This window comes from Lepus europaeus, chromosome 13, assembly GCF_033115175.1.
Source record: "Lepus europaeus isolate LE1 chromosome 13, mLepTim1.pri, whole genome shotgun sequence".
Classification (NCBI taxonomy): Eukaryota; Metazoa; Chordata; class Mammalia; order Lagomorpha; family Leporidae; genus Lepus; species Lepus europaeus.
Window position 1 is genome coordinate 77962892 of NC_084839.1, and position 18689 is coordinate 77981580.

An 18689-nucleotide genomic window follows, 5' to 3' on the forward strand; every position below is an offset into this window, starting at 1 on the left:
TGAAGCAAATTTTCCAAGAACTCTAACAAATGAGGCATGTTTTTTCCAGTATCATCCTGACGACAAAGCAAAATTCAAGCAACGATCACAAAGAGGTAGAAATGACCAAGTGAAAACAAAAATCACTGCAACAATTTTGTTGAGATAATCAAGATTTTATTGGGGCCAGCACTGTGGTGTAGCAGGTAAAGCTGCTGCCTGCAGTACCGGCATCCTGTATGGATGCCGGTTCAAGTCCTGGCTGGTCCACTTCCTATCTAGCTTTCTGCTATGGTCTGGGAAAACCATAGCACCCACGTGGGAAGAAACTGCTGGCTTTTGGCTTCAGATCAGCATAGCTCCAGCCATTGTGGCTATTTGTGGAGTGAACCAGAGGATGGAAGACTTCTTTCCCTCTCTTTCTCTGCCTCTCCTTTGCCTCTCTGTAACTCTTTCAAGTAAAATACATAAATAAATCTTTAAAAAAGATTTTGCTTGTTGACTTTTTGGAGGGTCAAAAAACCATAATATTTCTGTATAAGGAGAGTGTTTTGAGAAAGTAGTCAAAGCTTTAGCAGAAAAACACCCAGGAATTCCTCTTCAGGTAGTTGTTCTACACCTTAACAATATCCTTACTCATTTCTCTCATCAAACAATGGCAATTTGAAAGAGTTTTGATGACAAATCATTAGACATTCACCTTACTGTCCGCTTTGGTTCTTTCTGACTGCATTTTTGGTTTGCTAATCTTAAAATCTCTTTAAAAAGTACACATTTTTCTTCACTTAGTAATGTATAAAAAACTGCATTTATGTGGTTAAATTCCCAGAACCCTCAGTTCCTTATGGATTGGATAAATGATTGCTTTTGAACTCGCAGGAGCTTCTACTGAGAAATTAATTTTATATTTTTAGTTTTTATATTTGGTTTTGTTGCCCATACATCATACAATCCAAGTGTCTTTCTCTACTTGTATCACATCATTAAGTCACAGAATTATGCTTGATGCCATTTAATTTTCACTTCCCATTCACTTTAATTGACATAGGATTAGTACTGCAGGTCTGCTACTAGGTACATGTTTGTGCCAAATTGTTAACCTTTCCTTGCCCTAATCTCTTCTTCATGATGTGCTACTATTGACATAATTGGCATGTAGCATTAAAAACCATGAGATTTCACAAATACGAAAAATGGTATCAAAAGCTGCTTATTTTGGTATAAAACTTTGAAATGTATGTATACTTTTTTTATACAATGCAATTCCAGGAAATTTTGGAAAACTCCTCATGCTGCAAATTACTTTGATGTGTTCTGCCTTGTAGTAAGCACTTAATAAATGCAAGGACTTACATGATTAATTGTGAGGAGGCAGGATGCTTTCCACAGCTTGTGCATCTCTTATTTCTATTTCCTTTCCACTGTGTCCCTGGCTTAATCAGAGAGCACTGTTTAGTCAGCTGCATCACAGCCTTACATTAGCATACATGTGGCCTCTTTTCAGACCCTATTGTTTTCTTGCCATTGCTCAGATAATACCTTAACAAATTCATTATTTTCCTGATACCAGACTTAAGGGAGCCACCCTCTCCATTATATTAAAAATGTGTAATAGGGAAATACATGTACATATTTTACATACACAAAATAAAAAGTTACCAAGAATCCAGGTTATACACATGGGACCTTTCTAAAATATTTGGAGAGTATTTCATGAACTAACCAGAGAAAAAACAGGGAAACTTGAAAGAAGAATCCTGTCAGAACTGTGAGGACTCCCCAGGGTCTTTCAAATTCCCTCAACAGAAAATAATTTTAGAAAAGACACCAGCTTCAGTTGTGAGCAGCTCCCAATTTCCACATTTTTTTTTCTGTTAGTATCTGAAAGACTGCTTACCATAGGACAGGAGACAGACTGTCATGTACTCAATAACCATATCTTTATAGTAATTTTACGAAGATTTTGTTTTTTCCCTCAGAGTTCTGAGAAGCTGTACTACTCTCAAAATTAATATAAACCTTATTTAACGAGCTCTTTTCATAAAGTTTAAAATTGGCATTAATACCTGATGTGTGTATAGCAGTCATCATTTCTAATTGCTAGAGAGTTCTCATTCTCAACTTCCAATATGCATGGTGAGATTGCTTTTACTGCTATTTTTCTGGTCAAGTGGGGCTACTTAATTCATTCTGGTCAACAAGCTGTGTACAAACAATGATACTTCTGGGCTCGAATAATCTAGTAATAGTACAAAACCCTTCAAAGCTTTTTGTTCATCTGGAATGAAGATTGAACGACTATGCAGTGATCTCTCTCTCTCTCTCTCTCTCTCTCTCTGACTTTATTACTATGTGGTGACAATGAGCAGGGTACAACTCCTAACCCAAAATAAGCATGTGGTGTGAATGAGGAATACATTTGTTTCAAGCCACTAAAACATTGGAACTGTGTCTTACCACAGCAAACTTTTCCTCTGTAACCTGGTGATATCTGGGTTTAATTTCTCCTTTTGCCCCTACCTTGGACTTCAGGTCCAATCACGATTTACATAATATCCAGAAGGTATTTTTCACCTATGTTATCCCTGGATTCTATGACTGACGTAACAACAAATATACAAGGGAATTACAAAAAGTCTGTAGAAAAATGGAAGTAAACACAAATTCATTCTGGCACAAAAATATTCTGAAATCTATGCACAGAGGGCTCTTTAAAAATTTTATGGGAATACATAGTATCAAAATGTTATACTAAGAATTTAAATTATTTTAAACTAAAAATACATGTATTTTCATTCCATTTTCCCATTATAGTGTCTTTTTCTCATGAGATGTGAACCATAATCAAGATTGCCAATAAACTGGGCCAAAATTGAAATTTTTAGATTTCAGTTATCATTTTCATACAGCATCTTTCACTTAAGCTCTTCAGCATCCTAAGATATTTCTTTATTCTGGATTCAACGTTTTTCCAACCAATATTCACAGCAGCCAGTCTCTGCTAACTGTCTTGGACAATTGCAGCCTTATGTGGAGGACCTGAAGATGCCTGTGTTGTTTCACTAAGTCATCTGAAGGATCCATCTAATGTGTTGGCTGTGTCAGAGATGTTTTCAGATAAGTAGACAATGTGTAAAATTAATGTTTTCCCACCAAATGGGTTACCAGAAATATTTTATTAATGACTGAGACCAAAATTATGACATTTCACAGGATTTCCAGACTTAATCATGATTAATTTTTCACATTGTTATTTAAATTTCTGGATACTGAATTCTACATATTAATTTTTCTTTCAAGTCCTTCAAGTAAATAAAATATATGTCTATAAGACTCATGGAGTTGAAATGATATTCTTGGTGATTAGGACTGAAATCCAAGAAAATTAACAGGAAATATTGGTAGCCTTTAACTCAGCTTTTTCCTTATCCAATTCACTGTAACATTTTCTATTCATCATCTTGATTTAGTCAAAACCTTAAGAACTTTGAGTTAAATAAATATGACCTTGAACCTAAATTTTCGAACACCAGAAATTGTGTCTGATATTCCAATGTAAAACTTATTGCGCAGAGTTGAATTTAGTGTGAGAAATCTTGGTCCAGCCCCCTTACCAAACATTCCGAAGTTCATATTTATTTAAAAAAGAATTAAACATTACGTGATCTTTTTACAAGAAAGCACTTTTGTATATTAATGTATAAAAGATAATGTGATTAAATGTTATTGACAATATCAGTAATACTTGAATAGGAAGGGGTTTGGAAAAGTCTAATGTTCCTTATGTGATATGATGATTCAATCATTTGAAAGATCATGGATTAGAGTTTCTATTTTATGGGTCTAGATTTCAAATCAATAAAAGATTATAGAATATGGTCTTATCTGTTAGCAATGAGAATGACACCTTTATGCTTTCTCTTAAATCCTACCAGCTTTGCACTTTTCTTTCTCTTCAAATAGGGTTTTTGCTTTAGTATAAAAAAATCTACAAACAGTGATTTCGAGTCTACCTGGTCTGATAATTGACACTTTTTGTATTCTCTTGAAGACTATCACAATATTGTGATTTCTACGTGCAATTCCAAGTTTACTGAATCTCATGCAGAGGACTAAAACTATAAATACAATTGGTGAGAATTTCAAAAAAGTTAATGGAAAAATGAAATTAAAATATAACTTTATTTTAGTGCATAAAGATAAAGGTTTACTAATTTGATGGTAAGGACAGAATGTGCTTCCTTGAGAATCCTTGGGCACCTATTGCTAGTTAGTATATGCAGAAAGTCCATGAGTGTTATTATACATGTCATATCATACAGTTTCTATGTTTTGGAAGTGCATATGTGTATAAGTGTACGTGTTTGTGCATTTTTTTACAGAGCTTATAGCTATTCTTATCCTGACAATTCATGGCACATTGTTTAGGGCCATTTATTGAGGCATTGCCTTTAAGTTCTTATCCTTATGCTTTGTAAAAATTCAGTTGATAGAAAAAGCCCCCTCCGCCCATCATGCACCGCACGTTCGTGGGGAACCTGGAGCTAAATCATTCGTAGATGACCTGCTTCTGGGTTGGGGTTTCGTACACAATCTATTGAAAGTCAGCCCTCGACACAAGGGTTTGAAAAAAAAAAAAAAAAAGGAAGAAAAAGCTCCCTCCATAAGATTAAATTATCAGCTAATTTTTTTTCTTTAGACATATGGTTTAAGAGACAATGCATAAAAGCAAATAAATCATTGCTTCTACCTCTCCTTATTTCTCATGACAAATTATTGCACAACACAGTCTCTGAACACTAATTTTTTACATTCTTCATTCTTCTGTACTTTATATACTTTCAACATTTTCTCAAACATTTATTCTCCTCTATTGGAAGAAACACAAAAGGAGGATGGATAAGTGGATTTCACTCCCATCCTTAACATTATGTGGCTTTTGTCCAGAGACCCCATCTGTTTTAAAAGCTACATATGTTATCTCCTAAACTCCTTCCTATATTCCTGATATTCACAATAATATTGTCAGATCACATACAGAATTTTTTTCCCAAATGACTTCTCTATGACAAAACTGTTGCACTTTCCTAATATCATATGAGGTTCCATATATCTATCTATCTATCTATCTATCTATCTATCTATCTATATATATGAGGTTCCATATATATATTTCATTACCACCTTATTCCCTCCCCCATCCCTGAAGGAAATGATGTAGCCCATTAGGCAAAATTTTTGCAACGAGAACATTGCAAATATGTCAGAGGTAGTCATAGTCAGGAATTCTCTGCCAATTTATTATTCTCACTTGACAAATGTGTAGGTTTGTTAGCTTTCCTCCACAGTGCTTTGAAATTAGTAACTGATGTTAAGGAAACCAGAAGGGAGGGTCAATTTTATGTTTGAGCTATGCCTGATGCTCAGGGATTAAAGACCCTTAGGTCTGCAAAAGCAAGGGAAGATTTCCTGCACCCCGCTGTGCTTCCATATCTGTCAGTAGCTCACTTCCTTTAGCCTCAGTCCTTTCTAATGCAATGCAGACATGTCATGGGCTGTGTGTTTTGGTAAAGATTGACTTCAGCTGCTAGCTAGCTGCTGGCTAGCATCAGAGAATACTGAAACGGAATTTATGCACCAACACAGGTTTCACAGATGAATCTCTTTATACTTTTCTCTTCCTTTCCAGTTTATGTGGTTAGATAATTTATTGAGAAGAGGCCTCTAAGTAAGATTTTTATAGCACCCAGTTAGAAACTTGCCACTAATCTCCTTGGCATGATAAGTCCGTGCCAGTCTCTTTGGTTTTCCATCTTCCGACTCTCCTCTCTCTATTTTCCCCTCCACTAAATTGATCCTTACTAAATAAAAGAACAAAACATGTTGATGAATCAAAAATGGGTTTAACTTTAATAATTTACTATGTAATTTCATGGCAAGCCTTTTAATGATGCTTAATTTTCTTAATGCTCTTAATCTTCTGCAAGAAAAATGTTGATAACGCTGCACATTATTATATTTGAGGGAGGAATGTGTTCCTGCAAGTAATTGCTTAATTACTTTAGTGGATTGTGTACTGCCGGCTTGATGCGTCTCTCCATCTGTTTTCTTTAATTTATTGAACTGATGCCATTTGACAAAAGAGCAAATGTAAGTCGCATGAGATGGGGAGCAGAATAGGTCATAAGCCCAAGGCTTTTGGGAATATATACTGGGTTAGAAACTTAAGTCAGCCAGCAGAAGCATAAAATCCTGGACTTCAATGCTGAACTGCTATGTGTGAATACAGCTTCCTGTCATTCACAGTTCAAGCAACTCAAGAAAAGCTGTTTCCTCATGGATGGAATGGGAAACATAATTTATTTAACTGGCATACACCGAGTAATTCAAACATGCAAACACTGAGTAGATGAAGATTATTTAGAAGCCAAGCAATTCACAATCTTACTGCCCGTTTCTTAATGGAGCTAAGTACCAAAAGACAGACTGGCAAATTCATTTGACATGCTCATTAGAGTTCTTAATGATGCCCTTACTCTTGACCCACATTCTGGTCTATTATTCTACCTTATGCTGAATCTAATCCTACTTTCTATTTTGCACAGTGGAAAATGCTTTTCAAATATTGCTCTGATCTACTATGCTAATGAAAAAGGATTAGAACTGGTTTGAATTCTGAGTATTCCCTTGTGGGTGCAGAGGCCCAAGCATATAAATTCTCCATTTGTATTTTCAATCTCAGGGAACCTTAAACTGAAATTATTCTCTTCTCTAAAAGTAGTATCCTGATGGGTTGCATTTGGTTTGTTCCATCAATGTCCCTCTGAAAATAGACTTTATTCAGGTCTGATTAGGGTGATTGCATCTGACTCAGTACAAAGTCTTTCTAGTTTCTGTTTCACCTAAAACTTAAGAACAAATATGTTAGATTCAGACTCAACTTAGGTCAAATATTGGATCTGCCAACTATGTACTAAAAATCTGGACATGGTGCTTAAGGGTCTCAGTTACCAACTCTGTAAATGTGGAATAATAGCAGCTATCTCAATGGGTTGTCATGTAGGATAAAGAAATTAAGGTGCATAAAATAATTATAATGTTTGATGCCCTAATTAGGGCTTCAAAAATGATAGCTTATATAAAAGGTAACTAAACCTTAATATACTGAAGTTGCATACTAACTTGTGAATTCACATTCTGTTGCTCCATCCTCCAAGGATGAATGATTTCAAACTGTATTTCTATCCTGCTGTTAAATTTAGTAACCCAATGTTTCATAATAACTATAGAATGGTTCCTATCATATTCCATGGATTTCCACAGAATAAACCAATGGGGGCATTTCAGAGATTTTACAGAAAGCCTATAATGAGGCTTACAAGTACATTTGTATAAGAATAAGTAAACTACACAGAAAGGATCAGTAGTAAAGGTTAACAAGTGGCTCTCTATCATCGGGGGAGGGGGGGAATTATTGAAGGGGTTGGGAGCAAGAAGAGTAGAGAAAAGTAAGGAAAGGGAAGGGGCGGGGAGGGGAAGGAAGGGACAGGAAGAAGAAACACCCACACCCAAGCAACTTTGCATCATTTGCCTATTTCCATTACGCAAGTACCACTAATGATTTCCAGTCACTAACATTAGTTGATTCACACAGTTTTGAAAAGGTAAGCAACAGGGGCCTGCATTGTGGTGTAGCTGGCAAAGCTGCCTTTGGCATTCCATATGGGAGTCAGTCAGTTCAAGTCCTGATTGTGTCACATTTGACCCAGCTCCCTGCTAATGTGCCTGGGAAAGCAGTTGGAGAATGGCCCAAATGCTTAGGCTGCTGCACCAACCCACAAGGAAGACCCAGATGACACTCTTGGATCCTGGCTTCTGTTAGGCAAAGCCTTGGCTGTTTTGGCTATTTGGGGAGTGAATCAGTGGATGGAAGATCTCTCTCTCCTTCTCTCTCTAACTCTGCCTTTCAAATAAACTTTTTCAAAAAAGCAATCAGTGACATTTCCAAGAAAGAATTAGTCATTTCTACTCTACATTGGAAGAGTGAGAGTAATTTAAAAAGTTTATGTGAAAAGGGAATAAAAGGTAAGTTTATTCTGGTATAAACATTTTCAAAATCTGTGACTATATTTTTCGTCATAATACGCATTTTCCATGAACTGTTTAAATTTAGATCCTTCCTCTCTATGAATGAGGAAATGTAAAGAACTACTAGCTTTTAATATAAAACATAAATACAATCACCTAACATGGAATCTACTTTAAAACACCTTAAAGCTTGTTTTTCTTTTGACCTTTCACTGTTCTCCTTCTTATACTGAATGCATAGACTTTGAAATTTTCCACAAGTATACCTTATCTTATTTTAGTTACTGCGACTACTCTGTCTTCTTTACTTGTGTTAATCTAAAATGTAAGTAATGTAAATAATCTTCAGTTCTCCTAAACTCTCATCCATTCTGAGATGGCCACATTAGCAAACCTTCACTCCCTTTCTGACTGTAGGCAACATCATTTACCATTGTCTCATCAAGTTACTATTGTTTTATCATTTCCTACTTTACCAATTATTTTGCACATCACTACTTTTGATGTCATGTCTCTTCAAGGAGAGCTTAAGTGCTTGCAGTCTGTGCTATTTATTTTAATAACTGGTTGGCACACACATTTATTAACTTACTCATTTGCAAACCGTATAAACAACTATGTTCGGCAAGGACATTTTTGTTTGTGGCAGCAACTTGTTTCTTCGTTTTCTTTGAAATATTATGGAACTCTTTCCTATCCTACCTATTTAATGTTAGAGCAATACTAATTAAAAATAGTCTTTTCTGTAAGTTCCTTTGATATTCATCTATATACTGTTTGATCATTCTTTGACTCCATCTGAATAACTCTGTGTATTTTCTTGTATCAGAATATATTTTTTCATAAATGCCCTCAATGTCACTAGCAGTCTAGATTTGTATGCTGCTTCTAAAGTATAAATAAAGGCTATCTGGGCTTCTCTTCAGTTATGGAATTTTGAGTATGAGGAATTTTTGTTTGCTTACATGTAAAAGGTATCTTAAAGTATAATTTACATTAGATCAAAATAATTTGTCTTTGAGCAATGATAAATTTGGGTGTTTCAAAAAGTTCTGAGAATAAATATGTACTCTGAATAGTAACTATTCCAACTTGTAATGACAATAATTTATTAAAAAAGGGAATTGTGGGAAGGTTTCCTTACTTTTTTAAAATTTATCTTTATGTTACTTTTACATCTTGAATTCTCTAAAGACTTATACATAAAAGTGATTAATGAGCATATGCCTACAGACATCCATTTTTTTAAAATGTCATTTACAATAACAATAAGTATGCTGTCTAGAAATGTCAACATAAAAATTATCAGCACATATTATGTAAACTGCAAAACTCAGTTGATACATACAAGAAAGGTGAACAAAACAGATAATAGGCTGGATTTCCGAAGACTAAATGATGCAATGTTATCACTTCTTTAATTAATCAAAAATTTCTCAAATAATTCTAGTTAGGTTCTTACAAAATTCCCTTTTAAAAAGTAATAATTAAATAAGCATATAAAAGAATTTTCTATAAGAACAGAATGGTCTGCAAAGCTAGATTTATTTCTTATTTATTATAAAATAACAGAAATTGTAGTAGTTTAAAAGCAAGAATAATAATAAACACATTTTCATACTATTGAGAGTTTCTCCCTGTTATGACTGAATACTATAAAAGAAAGGAAAAATGTATACTAATATCCCAATGCCTCTACTAGTACATGATTTGAAGACTAGAACAAAGTAGAAATATAAAATAGATACTTGACTGGACAGTTTGTTCACAATGAGAATAAATTGTGTCCTTATTTGGACTTATATCTGAATGTTTAAAATGATATTGAAATTCTACTTGGACTTAAAATTTAAACATTATGTTTAATAAGAAAATAACCAGCATAGTGTGGTAAGTAGACTCTTAATTCAAGAAATTACAAGAATTATATTAAAAACTTCATTAAAACATGATTGAAGATACAATAATAATAATTATACTAATAAACACAGTGATAAAATGTGACACAAACAAATGTCCCAAATTGATAACTATAGCGAAAGTCAGTGGGCATAATAGAAATAAATAAGTAAAGTTTCTTAGTTGTTACCAAAGGAAAATTAAACAAATAATACATATACATTTATTTATTTAATTTTTTAAAATTTTATTTGAAAAGTATAAAGAGATAGATGCAGAGAGATCTTCCATCTGGTGATTCACTCTCCAAAAGCCCACAACAGCCATAGCTGGATCATACCCAAGACAGAAACCCAGAAAACAATTCAGGTCTCCCATGCTGGGGGAAGTGACACAGATATTTGATCCATCCCCTGCTGCCTACAAGGATGAGTATTAGCAGGAAGCTGGATAGATGCAGAGCAATTTGAAATCCAACCAAACACTCTAATATGGGATACAGGCATCCCAAGTGATGCGTTAACCACTTCACAAAACACATGCCCCCAAACAAATATATTGTTAGAATTAAATACAAAATTGTGTATAATCAAATTTGGTAAAGAAGTGAAAATTAGAAGAGATTTTAGGTAGAAATATACAAAACACGTAGTGAAGAGAGTACTTTTCTAGAAAAATGGCATGTAGTAAAAATAATATATAAAATCTACTTTGGTAAATTGGAAGTATACAGTATGAAAAGCACGGGAACTTTATTTTAAATTCCATTTTAAAGCAGCAAAGAATAAGACAGTGTGATTTAGCATAAAGACCAAAAAGTATGAATGAAACAGGACAAGAGATCTGAAAAAAGATTACCATGAATATAGTCAACTGACTTTATCCAAGATACACAGGCAATTTAATGGTGATTGGAATGTCATTTCTACAAATGGTTTTAAACCAACTGGCTATTCATTCGCAAAGACAAGAATTGTAATCTATACCTTGTACCACATGAAAAATTAAACTAAATAGATCATTTACCTAAACATAAAATATTACACTTAATGGAAAAAATAAGAAAAAACTTTATAATTTTGAATTAGGCAAAACTTTTTAAATTTGACATTAATGGGGGATATGGGAGTGAGGGGCAAGATCGGGCTTCATTGTACTTAAAAATTTACCTTCAAACATATTATTAGAAGAACAAAATGACAGGTTACAGACTGAAAGAAACATCTGCAAATCACATTTTTGGAAGAACGTGCATTTAGAATACATACATAACTCAAAGCTCAATAATAAAACAACTCACTTTAAAATGAGCAAAATTTTAAATAGACACTTTATTCAAAAAGATACACAGATGTTAAATGACCACTGAGAAAAATGTTCTTAAATTACTTGGGAAATTCAAATTAAAACAGTCATGAGATTCCTCTATGAGCATATTAGAGTGCTTTCCATGTAAAAGCATAACATTATCATATATTAGGAAGAATGGAGGCTTTTGTCACAGCAGATAGAGCCATAAAATGGTATAGCCAATTTGAAAACCAGTTAGGCCTTTTCTTGAGAACTACACATATGCCTATAACATAATCCAGTCATTTTTAGACATTTATGCTAGACAAATTATGTGTAAGTCCACAGAATGTACACAAATGTTCTTGGAAATTTTATGTGCAATAAATAAGAGTGAGAACAATTCAAACGTACATAAACCAACTATAGTGTAGTCTTAAAAAGGAGAAAACTCAGCTATAAACAGGGATGCATCTATACTAGTGACCAAATGGACATAATTGATACCTACAGAACATTTCATCCCACATTTGCAGAATACACATTCTTTTCATTAGGGCATGGAACTTTCTCTAGGATGGACCCTATCCCAGACCATGAAACAAATGCTCAACAAGTTAAAAAAAAAAAAAAAAAACTAAATTGCACCATTTATCTTTTCTAAAAACAATGGAATAATGTTGGAAATTAAGAATATAAGAAACCCTAGAAAATATGCACATACATGGAGTCATCAAAACTTGCTCTTTAATGAACAGTGGATCAGGAATGAAATCAAAAGAGAAATTATAATTCCTAGAAATGAATGAAAATGACAACACAACATATCAAAATGACTGTGGCATACCAAAAGCAGTGTTAAGAGGAAAGCATATAGCAATTAGTTCCTACATCATGAAATTGGAAAGACATCAAAAAAATGACCTAATAATGCAACTCAAAGACCTAAACAAACAAAAACAAACCAAACTCAAACTTGGTAGAAGGAAAAAAATAATAAAAATATGTGGAAAAATAAGCAAAATTAAAATTAAAAACTATACAAAAAAATCAATTAAACAAAGACCATTATTTGAAAAAATAAACAAAATTGATAAACCATTGGAGAAACTAACCAAAAAAAGGGAAATGACCCAAATTAATAAAGTCCGGTTGAAAAATGAGATATTACAACAGATACAACAGGGAGAAAAGTATCATCAGGAATTACCGCAAACAGCAATATGTCAACAAATTGGGAAATCTACGAGAAAAGATTTCTAGATACATACAATTTACTACAATGAGGCACAAAGACACAGAAAACCTAAATAGACCAATAACCAAGACAGAGATTGATTTTATATCCCGCAACTTTGTGAAACATCCTTATTGAGTTATGGTATTCTTTTAGTAGAATCTTTTAGATTCTGTATATAGAGGGTCATGTCATCTGCAAAGAGGGATAATCTTCCTCCTTTTCAATTTGTGTCACTTTGATTTCTTTTTCTTGCCTAATGATTCTGGCTAAAACTTACAGAGCTATATTGAACAATGCCATGGCTTAAGAGAACATGTATGATAAGTGCCATTCATGATAACTACCAAAAAATTCAAATTCCTTGGGATAAATTTAACCAAAAATGTGAAAGATCTCTACAATGAAATTAACAAAGCAGTAATGAAAGAAATAGAATAAGACAGAAAAAATGGAAAAAAATCTTCAATGTTCATGTACTAGAAGAATGAATATCATTAAAATACCCATACTACCTAAAGCAATATGCAGATTCATTGCTATTGCAAACTAAATACCAACAATATTCTTCTTGACTATAGAAAACGAATTACCCTAAACTTCACATGGAATCTTAAGAGACCCCCAAACATTAAAACAATCTAACATAATGAAAACAAAGCTGGGTGCATCACAATACCAGATTTCAAGACATTTAATAAAACAATCATAAAGTAGTCTGAGACAGGCATAAAAATAGACATGTAGGCCAAAAGAAACCCCAGAAACGAATCTACACAGCTACAACCAACTAATCTTTGACAAATAAGATTAGAACATTCCCTGGAGAAAGGACAGTCTCTTCAACAAATGATGTTGGGAAAAATTGATCTCCACATACAGAAGTATGAAACAAGACACCTGTCTTACACCTTGTAAAAAAAAAAAATCAACCCACAACGCATCAAGAGTTGAAATTCAAGACCTGAAACCATCAAATTACTAAGGGAAAACACAGAGGGAGCACTGAAAGATATTGGCATAGATAAGAACTTCTTGGATAAATCCCAGAAGCACCAATAGACAAAAATAGACAAATGGATTGTATCAAGCTAAAAGAAGTTTCTGAATAGCAAAGAAAGCATTCCACAAAGTGAAGAGGCAACTGGCAGAAGGGGAGAAACATTTGCAGATTATGCATCTGATAAAGGATCTATATCCAAAATATATAGAGTGGGAGAAACTCAACAATGAAACAAATGTCCAGTTCAGAAATGGGCAGGGGATGGCGCTGTGGTGCAGTGAGTTAAAACCACTGCCTGTAATGCCAGCATCCCTTATGGCTGCTGATTTCAGTTTTGGCTGTTCTTCCCATCCAGGTCCCTGCTGATGTGCTTGGAAAAACAGTGGAGGATGGCCCAAGTCTTTCAGCTACTGCACCTGCATGGGAGTCCCAGGAAAAGCTTCTGGCTCCTGATTTTGTCCTGGCCTTGGTAGTTCTGCCCATTTGGGGAGTGAATCAGAAGATGGAAGATCTCTCTCTGTCTTTCATTCTTTCCTTGTAACTCTGCCTTTCAAATAAATAAATTGATTAAAAAACAAACAAAAAGAAATGGGTAAAGAACACCAACAGGATGTTTTCAAAGAATTGAAATGAAAATGGTCAATAGAAAAAATGCACAGGTTCACTAGCCAACAGGGGTATGCTAATAAAAACAACACTGACTTTTCACCTTACCCTAGTTAGAATGACTATCAATCAAAAATCAACAAATAAGAAATACTGGTTAAGACATGGAGAAAAAGGAACCTTAATATTCTTTTGGTGAGACTATAAACTAGTATAATCATTATGGATTACCACACAGAAATTCCTCAGAAATCTGAAAAGATATCTGCCATACAACCCTTCCATCTCACTCCTGGGAATTTACCCAGAGGAAATTAAATCAGCTATGAAAGTTACCTGTATCTCTATGTTTATAGCAGCTCAATTCATAATAGCTAAGATACAGACTCAACAAAGATGTCCATCAACTGAAGACTATATATATATGTATATATATATATATATAAAATGGAATACACACTATGGAATATATATGTGTGTGTGTGTGTGTGTGTGTGGAATACTACTCAGCCACAAAATAAGAATGAAATCCTTTCTTTTGCAACAAAATGGATGGAATTGGAGATCATTATGCTTAATGAAATAACTCAGATCCAAAAAGAAAACGATATCATGTTTTCTCTGACTTGCGTTAGTCAATATATAGAGTACAAAAAAGTAACATTTGTGAGTGGAATTGACATCTTGAGATTTAATTATTATTTATAGCCCTTTTATATACTCCTGAAGAATAGTGGTATTTCTGCTTTCTATTTGTTGAATAGTTCTTTATTCAGTGGAGCCTGTGGTAATAAAGTAAACTGAAAGGTATGTTATTGAAAAAATTGAAAGAAAAAAAAAGAAAGGAAGGATAAAGGCATCATTTGTCCTCAAAATTGTATATATGAAACACGTGAAAGCTGTTCTTTTTATTTAAATAAAAATTAAAATACTTTAAAATGCATGCAATACCATAGGTGATTCTCAAAAAAAAAAAAGCATATTGAGCTAAAACATGCAGGTTAAAAATAAATATGTACTTTACAATTTTTATTTATAAATTTTTTTATAAAATACAAACTAATTCATACCGAAAAAAAGACTAGTGATTGTCTAAAGCAGGGTAGTGGATGACAAAGAAAAAAAGAATTAAGTTATTATAAAGGGATACATGAAAATTTGTGGGGATGCTATGTTCCTATAGTCATCATTTTTATTTTGGAAACCTATATATATATATATGTGTGTGTGTGTGTGTGTGTATTCTCCTTTGTTAAAAGTCATTAGAGAAAATAATATTAAAATTAAATGTACCTAATAAAATATCTTAATATCTTCCTGAAAAGGAAAAAATATATGGATAGCTCAAAATTTATTTTTTCTTAATATACTTTGAAAGTTTTAATTGACATTTAGCTGTATAAATTATTGTATAAGGTGTGATATTTTGACAGAAAGAAATGATGATGGGAGAAGGGGAAGTATCATTATGTTCGTATCTATGAACTACATGGAATCTGGTTTCATTTTACTAAGATCACTTTAACATGAGAATTGTGTTGTAGTATTTATCACACATTTGCTGTGATCCTGAGAATCCAATGTATTAATAAAGTCCGTAAAATATATATAGATGGGGCCAGCACTGTGGCATAATGGGTAAAGCTGCTGCCTGTGGTGCCGGCATCCCATATGGGTGCTGGTTCAAGTCCCAGCTGCTCCACTTCCAATCCAGCTCTCTGCTATGGCCTGGAAAAGCAGAAGAAGATGGTCCAAGTCCTTGGGCCCCTGCACCTGAATGGGAGACCTGTGGAAGAAGCTCCTGGTTCCTGGCTTCAGATTGGTGCAACTCCACCTGTTGTGGTCAATTAGGAATGAACCAGTGAATGGAAGACCTCTCTCTCTCTCTCTCTCTCTCTCTCTCTCTCTCTCTCTCTGCTTTTCCTTATCTCTCTGTGTATCTCTGACTTTCAAATAAATAAATAAATCTTTAAAAAAAAAACATATAGACAACATATAATGATCAGATAAGGGTACTCAGCCTACCCATGATCTGAAACACTGATAATCCCTTTGTGTTATGAACATTCAAAATCCTCTTTCCTATCAATCCTGAAATATGCAATTAACTATCTGGTTGTAGTTGAAAGATTTTCTTACAGCTGTCTTTGCTATATAGAATATTAGAGGTTATTTTCCTATCCAAGTGCACTCACATATCCATTTCTCCATTCTTCCATATCTGCACATCATCACTTCTCCATTCTTCCATGTCTTTATCCATCCCAGAGTCTGGTATCCACTATTTTACTCTCTATATGGAGGAAATCAACATTTTTAGAGTCTACACAAAGATAAGGACATTTGTTATTTGTCTTTCTGTGCCAGACTTGTTTTAGTTAACATAGTGTTCTACAGGTCCATCCATGTCTTCACAATGACAGAATGGATGAGTAATATTCCATTATGTAGAGATACCATATTGTCTTTGTCCACATGTCTATCAAAGAATAAGAAGGTTAATTCCTTTTCTTGACCATGGCAAATAGTGCTAAAATCCATGATCATGGGAATGCAAATAATTATTTGATTCAGTCACTCCCTTTCTTTTTGATATTATAAAAATGTATTTTAACATTCTTCATGTTTAGTACCAGCCAAGAAGCAATGAAGTCCCTTAAATAAGAAAGTGTCATAATGACATAAAAATAAATAATATCAAGGTAAAAGTTAATAATTAGAATGAGAAAAAAGATCAAAATAAAAAACAGCAAATCGAAATACATGTGGAGTAATGATTCACTTTGGATTTCGTAAGTTCTATAGACACTCTCATATGGGATACTGCCATTGCAAGCTGCAGCTTAAGTGGCTATGCTACAGTGTGGGCCCTGATTTTTTTTTCAAGCTTTTGCTGATCTTAATTCTGCTGCTTCATCTCTGTTGCTCCTTCCTCACTGTGTACTGTTTGAATGTTTTTAAGTTTTCACTGAGTTTATCTTCAGGGAGTTTTTCACTGCTGCTGGACTCCTTATGCACTCCCACCAATCCCATGGCTGAATTTTATTAACCATGTTCTTCAGACACTGTTCAGCGTGTCTGCTGTATCTTTCTATTTTGATTACCAGTGGGAGGCAGGCACAGTATCAACCTTCCTTGTTTATCTGTGTTTGCAGGCACATGTTCTGTTCCCCTACATTCCCTATTTACTGAAGAAAGCAATCACAACATTGGCGATGCTCTTAGTTCTAGCTCACTGCCTTCTGCAGGCCCGAGACACTGCCTGCCTCCTCAGTAGGGCTCTATGTGATTCTTCTATATCCTAAGTCTCCTGAGGCCCTAGCTCGTGAACATGTTGCTCTAGATTTCTATTCCTCTTTTATTTCAGTGTTTAAACATAGCTCTGCCTTCCCTTTTTTAGTGCAGCAATTAGGTTTTCTGATCATTTTTTCCCTCTATACTACATGTTGTACAAAGTATGGAAATTGTAATAAATAAAACTACTTAAACTCTCATCAATAAGTGGACAATAAACTGTGTTTTAGTCACACAGTAAAGTATTTTACATCAATTAACAGTATTTCCTGCCGGTGCTGTGGCTCACTGGGTTAATCCTCTGCCTGCGGCACCAGCACCCCATATGGGAGCCGGGTTCTAGTCTGCATTGCTCCTCTTCCAGTCCAGCTCTCTGCTGTGGTCCTGGAGTGCAGTGGGCCCTGCACCCGCATGGGAGACCAGGAGGAAGCACCTGGCTCCTGGCTTTGGATTGGCACAGCACGCCGGCAGAAGTGCATCGGCAGTGGCCGCCATTTGCGGGGGTGAACCAACGGAAAAAGGAAGCTTTCTCTCTATCTCTCTCTCACTGTCTAACTCTGCTTGTCCAAAAAAAAAAAAAAAAAAAAAAAAAAAAGAAAAGAAAAGATATTAGCTAGAAAAACCAATTTAATATCCATCACCTGCCAAGATGTCTCCAAGAGTAGCATGTAGGGGCATGTAATTTGTGGAATTTCTGCCTACCAATGCTTACTACTAAATAGATGGGGCTCTTCACACTAATCTGTGTCTTATCTACTACACGTGTTGCCTCCAGTCATTCTCTTTCTACTTACTGGGTCTCTAGAAGAGTTGGCTCATAGTGCCCCATCCTAATGGGATTAACACTCTGTCCAGGATAGCACAAGTCATCACTGAAACAATTGGGACATTTTCAGTAAACAAGGCTTTTGTAAACCTCTCCACTGAATTAGTTGAACTTCACACCCAAATTGCAGTTTCCCTCTGTATCTTTGAAAATCAACTCATTGCCTGCAGCTGTCCTCAAAAACAGATCTAGATAAGTTAACTGCTGCCTAAGGAGGCATCAGTGCCATGTGCCAAGAAGAATGTTGTTTGGGGTTCAGTCAAATTGGACAGGTACAACACCATATTCAATGGTTCTTGGACAAGGCCAGACAACTTCAGCACAAGGCTTAACATAGTTAAAAAATTTATCCTAGCATCTGGTCATGGTAGTCCTGGCTATTGCCCCGCCTTGGCCCTATAATTCCCATACTCTTATTATTTCTCACTGGACTATGCACCTTTTATATCTTCATCTGTTTTGTCACC